At 43.5% G+C, this 6,000-nt stretch overlaps 1 long non-coding RNA gene across 4 annotated transcripts in view; it reads left to right on the top strand.

Annotated features, from left to right (window-relative positions):
* The first annotated feature begins 3,089 nt into the window (after positions 1 to 3,089).
* LOC128907747 (uncharacterized) overlaps positions 3,090 to 6,000 on the top strand; it is a 28,192-nt gene continuing 25,281 nt past the window's right edge. For 2 of the 4 annotated variants that reach the window (XR_008465720.1, XR_008465717.1), the window contains exons 1-4: positions 3,090 to 3,269; positions 4,201 to 4,350; positions 4,730 to 4,853; positions 5,570 to 5,795. This is a non-coding gene — a long non-coding RNA (uncharacterized LOC128907747). The remainder of the gene's footprint in view (positions 3,270 to 4,200; positions 4,351 to 4,729; positions 4,854 to 5,569; positions 5,796 to 6,000) is intronic. The other 2 variants (XR_008465719.1, XR_008465718.1) reach the window with 2 other exon arrangements.

Here is a 6,000-nt window from a genome sequence, read left to right as displayed (position 1 = left end):
AAAATTTTGGGAAGTAAAACAAGTATTTATCAATAGAACAGATGTTTGCTCAGTGTCATTCACATCCTGTAAACTGTATATACATTTACACCCTACCGCCAAAACATGGTTTCACCCTACTACTGACCGTCTGTCTGCCATTCAATCTCTAGTTAAGTCACGGTCAATAAGGTCAACTCTTTGGCAACATCTGTATTTGATCAGTTCACACAAAATAGGAGCCTTCCTAATGCCTGACTACCCTGAAGTATTTTAAGAGGCAGCGTATTACAATAGTTGATTCACCGCTGCTGCAGACTCTGCACTTGGAAGATTTTGCCTCCTCTGAGGAACTGAAATGTGAAGATTAAAATCCTTTCTAGCAAAATAAATCTCTGAAATGAGCGGGTTTAGCAGTGGCGTAGTCTCTAGACTGACAAGAAGCATTTAGCAGTTTCTCTCCCCAAGTCGCCGGTCCCTCGGTGTAGGGATTTGGGTTTGTGATATTTTATAGTTTAACCCGTGTTCTGCACGTGGATTATGTTTAAAGCATGTTTACTGCTGCAAAGATGAGAAATAAAGTCAGAGGAAAAAATTATCTGCAATTTTACTTCAAAAACCAACAGCAGGGATTAACGCAGCCAATTGTTTCTCGTTGTTGTTTCCACGCTCAGCACAGGCAGTACTTTCAGCAAGTCCATGTACTTTCCCCCAGATGGGTGAATGCAAATTCTTCCCTCAAAGAAAGCAAAATATTCTGGGTGGAATCCTGGCACCACTGAAGGTGATGGAAAATACACTGGCGAAACTGAGAGAGACAGGATTTAAGCTAATGTTACCACTGCATTATTTCAACGTTGGGAGTTATCTTAAAGTACAAGGTTAGAGATTTTATTCTAAGTGCAGTCAGACTGGTGCCACTTTATTGATGTTCCTGGTTTTAGACCAAATGACTTCTGGGAATGGGATCATGGGATGTGTTCTTTTTTTTCTTCTTTTTATATTTGCTTTAGGAACAAAACATTTGACTCTTGGGAAACTCAGACAATTGAAATAATAGGTGGCCTCTGATGCCCTTATGTCTTGACATGGCGAGACTTGGAGCTGACTCCAGATGATCACACACTGATAAATAATGCCACCAATGCGCCGATTATACTGGTCGTCTTCCTGATTATGTTCAACGCGGAGGAAAGTCTGAACACTGAAATGGTTTCTCTCTGCTGGGTGTAGGCAAAACTTGGGTAGGGCAGCGAGAGCGCAGCAGCATCCCACTGCCAGCCGTGAGGTTTAGAAGGGAGCAGTCCTTAAAATGGGACTGGGCTGAGGAGTGCCATGGGCAAGGGGTCACCGGGAGCTTTTTATATGGTTTTTATGTTGGGGATTTGGTTCACAAAAGCTGCTGTTGGAAAAGGAATGTTTTTGTTTGTTCTTTTTTCAAAAACAATCCCTTTTTGTTTAATTTCTGTCATGCTGAATTTCCAATGGAAACATTTCACTGAAAAATAGACCAAGGAGCAGTTCAACTAGTTCAAATTAAAGGGACTGGAAATAGTTGGGATAAAATTTGAAAGCACCTTGAAGCAGTGAAATCAATGCATTACTGGTGTATGTTGACTGTGTAATTTTAGTTCTCTCAAGAGCCCTGGAAACCTCAGAGGAAGCTTGCCCTAGGTACACGTGTTTGGTTTAGGGACTGTTCACAAGCAGCAAATTCAAAACCAAACTAAATATTAGGGGTGATGGAAGGGCTGGTATGAGCTGCTGGCCCACAGAATTCGCAGCAGAAAATGTAGTTGAGGTCTTATCCCTCCCTTTAGTACTACTTGTATTAAGACTGGTAGACTTTTCCACCTAATACTTACTACAGTGTGTTAAATATACCTTAGGTTTCCCCACCCTATTGTTTTGTCCTGTAAAGCTGCCTTAATAGTTCTGTTTTAAGAATACAATATTACATCTGTTCTGAATTTCTCTATTAGGAGTAATTGGGGAATCATTCTACCATGCCCATGAGTTTCAGTAGCACATTTTGATTGTTTAAAAGATGAGGGAGAAGTAGCTTGAGATCCTCTTCTGATCAGTTCAGAAAAAAAAAAAAAAGACAAACGAACAAAGGCTTACAAGTATTTCAGAATTGTTTGTCAGAGTAAAGACAACACAGTTTTCTTGGCTTGGATGATGGACTGTTACTGGAATATAAATACTAAATGAAATCAGAATTGTAACAAAAACTACGGGAGAAAGCCTAATGACAAATTAGCTGCAGTCAAGGTAACTGCCATCAAAGCCAACAGCAATCTAGACTTTTACTTCACTAAAACCTGCATCCAGTTCTGGTCATGTTCAGCCAGTTGTTGTCTCTGCAACTGATTGCTGCATCAGGCTCCAGGCCTCAGGGGACATACCTCTGAGTTGGGAATGTGTGGAAACCAGATGACTCATCACAAAAGAGATTTCCTTTACAAAATATCCAAAAATCGGTAGTCTAAGAAAGTAAGGCAGTTTTCAGTATATAAAATCCATTGAGGTATTGACAGATTGTCTTCTGAGGACTCTCTTCAAATACTTTCACATTGGCCTGATTGATTGGTTAAAAACTGACTCTAAAAGTGAGAGATGCTAAAGAGATACTAATGGAGGCTGGTAAATGGACAAACTGACAGCTTGTGTCACATAAAGGGTATTTCCTGGGTTTTCCTGAATGTGTTCAATAAAGCATAGAGGGAGAGAAAGTGTGCTGGACAATTTTAATAGCAAAGAAAGAAGCCACAGATAGTACTACAGCCCTATTTTCAGCGTCCTTATTCCCAAACATCTGAAAGCTGAAAGCATCAATGAAAACAGAGGTAATAAAAGTGGAAGTAGAGTGATTAAAAATATAGAGCTGGAAAATAACAGTGACATTCATGGGAAAATGTAACCCAGTACACCCAGGGAAACGTAATTTGAAACACAGACATTCAAAGGGAGGGAGAATCCTAGAAAGCAGCAATGCTGAAAGAGACCTCAGGGTCAAATTAGACATGAATTTGCAATACGATCTAACAGCATGACCAGCCAGCGCAGTTGTGCTGTACGGACAGAGGCATATCTGGGAACGTGAAGGTCATCCTCTTTCCCGACGTGGCTCTGACCGCACCAGGAGCTGGGTCTCTGGTCTCTGGGCAGGAACTGAAAAACTGGAGAGAGCTAAAGAAGGAGGAGAGAGTGGACTGACACAGAGAGTCTATGGGCAGAAATGCAGTAAAAACAACCGCTCAGCACTTTCGTAAGGCTTCAGGTGCCGAGTAAGTACCTTTGCATTGGATCTGAAAGGTTTGTGGGTGACTGCAGTGTGCCTTCTCCCCATGCTTCTCCCCACCCCGACGTGAGCTGCAAGGCTGCCCAAGACTTAGGAAGCCAGCAGATTTGGGTCTCAGTGCCTTCAGCTGGCTGCTCACGCTGGCTGGGAGCCTGCAGACTCCCATGCCTTGGGGAGGTTTGGCAGGGACCTGCAGAAGCTGGCACCAACAAAGCAAAGGTGCAAATTGCATCTTGGTGGCAGTTACAGCCTGGTGGGAAGAGGCACTGCTGCTCACCTTGCGGGGGATGCCCTCCCGGTCCGAGCAGTCACCAGGAGGATGCAGGCCATATGCTGCTCAGGCAGGGGAAGGTGAGATCTCCTACCTCTCAGGTCCTCCCCTACCTCTCAGGACCATCAGGCCCCTTCTGCGCCAGCATTGCCCCTGCAGAGGCAGCAGGAGCCGGGAGCAGCGAGGGACTGTGCGGGCAGGGGGCCAGAGGCTGAGCCTGGGCACCGGGGAGGCAGCCCAGCTCCCAGCCCCCATGTCATGGCTGACGTGCATTTCACGTAGACAATCTGATTAAACATCATGACCATGGGGAGCGAAACCAGAATTCAAGTCTGCTCCCTTCCACGCTCCTCCAGTAATTGTTCCATGAATAAATGAGGGGAAAAAAGGTTTAAATTCTTGAGTGAGCATGCAAACCTGTACCTCTCGGGACAGCTGCATCTAAAATGGCTTATCAGTTTGTATCTATTGATAAACATTTGGAGCCTGGCTGAGTGACTCTCGGAGGAAGGCAGGTGCGCCAGGAAAGCCTGCGTGGAGAACTACCACCTTCACACCTCCCTTGCCCTGTGTCTCTCCAGTCACTTGTTTGCTCTCCTAGAAGAACATAGAGAAGCCTGCAGAAGACTGCAATTGCTCTTCCTAGATGGATCCAGCAGCGGCAGCATAACACCCTGTCACATCACCTTCCTGCGGACAGGCTGCCCTGTCTGGGATGAAGGACACCACATGTTTCCCCAGGAACCACAAAGCTGTCTCGAAGGCTCGGTGGGGCTGTCTCAAGGGCCGGAGCATGGTTCGTAGCATTCTGCATGGGGAAAAAAATGCAGTTTTCAAACATATGTGGGGTTTTTATGTTACCGGAAGTTTTAAAATGTCTGTTTTGTCAAAGAACCTAAAATAGAATAAAGCCGCTCGGTACTTTTAATCTGGTTTTGCTTCTTGCTTTCTGATGTCTGTATTGCTATAGTAGCAGACTTTTGGCTATTATGCAGAAAAAATATTGAAATTCAACTGGGAATGCTTGTTGCAAACTAAAGCCCATGTATGAAATTGCAAATGACAGTTTATAAGGTCAATCCTTTTCTTCAACATGACTACAGAGGTCTGAAATGTAAGTGTAGACATGTACAATATAAAATTCTAATACTGTCTATCAAAAATTTTCCATATAGATGAGTGGATGATGTTTACATATATGGAAGCATAAATAATATCCATCAGAAACCACTGAGGTTAACAGAATTCCGAAGGAGGCTACATATTTTAGGTCACTGAGGTCTGGTGAGAGGAATTATGGTGGGTTGACTTTCATTTCATTGCTGTTATTAAGAAAAAAGTTAACAGTTTGAAGCCAAGCTGCAGCATGAAAAGATTTTTTTATGTGTAGCCAAGTTATTAAGATGGTGAAGTAATATTTTGTCCAGTAGATGGCCAATTATCAGCGCAAATTGAAAAAAAAAGTTAGAAAAATCTTTTCCTTGCCTTGCCTTGCCTTGCCTCCCCTTCCCAAAAATTGCTTTGTGCCAGGTCCTCCCTCCAGGCAAATGCATTCACGTACAACCCTGGGTGTGACCAACAGCATAATTTGGCAAAAGCTCTGTAAATTACAGCTATTTCTCCCCTTTCCAGCTTTCTCCAAGCTTAAGAAAAAGTTAATTAGGTGATTGTGCATCAAATTCAATGTTTTGAATGCTGTTTTTTTTTTCCAGTGGCAGATGATTTTTATCTAGATAATATAATAGCTGCTAGATGGGAGATGAATGGCCAGCTATTATCAGTTTCTACACAAGTGGTATATCCTATGATTGTCTGACAAATTTAATTAGGATAATTCACCAGAAGACTAATTAAAAACCCAAAATAGTTTGCACTAGTCCACCAGTTTTAATCTCTACCTTAGAGATCACATTTCATTCTGTCAAGCAACAGTATTTAACTAAATTAAATGAAATCCCACTCCATTACTGCTGAACTGAAGAAACCTTAGCCCAGTTTATTTTTCTGCTGTGCAGGCACACTCGGCTCTGCAATGCCTGTTCTGGAAAGCAACATCCAAAACCTCTCCAAATAACATTTTACACTGAGTCTGAGCAGCCGAAGGACAACGGAGAAGCAGAATGGAGCAAGAGGATTGCAGGCACCTGGTCCTTCCCAAGGGCTGTGCAAACACAAGCTCATTGCTCCCCAGAAACGATGCAAAGACATGAATGAGCACTGCTGCGAGAAATGGTGACACTGGTAGTTCTGTCTGCTTCTCCTTTCACCTAAGGCCTAGATCTGCAGATTAAGTGGTCCTTTTGGCTCAGTCCCCTTGCAATAATGGCTCTTGCCCCACTGTGTCATGTTTGGGTTGGCACAGGGGTGTCCGCCTCTCCTGGGGGCTCTGCAGTTTGGGCTGGCTTGAATTAGCAGTCTGTGCTCTGGGTTTTGGGGCTCTCTGGGC

The sequence above is a fragment of the Rissa tridactyla genome, chromosome 3, assembly GCF_028500815.1.
Source record: "Rissa tridactyla isolate bRisTri1 chromosome 3, bRisTri1.patW.cur.20221130, whole genome shotgun sequence".
In the NCBI taxonomy this organism is placed as follows: Eukaryota; Metazoa; Chordata; class Aves; order Charadriiformes; family Laridae; genus Rissa; species Rissa tridactyla.
This window is presented reverse-complemented; position numbering and strand designations above follow the sequence as displayed.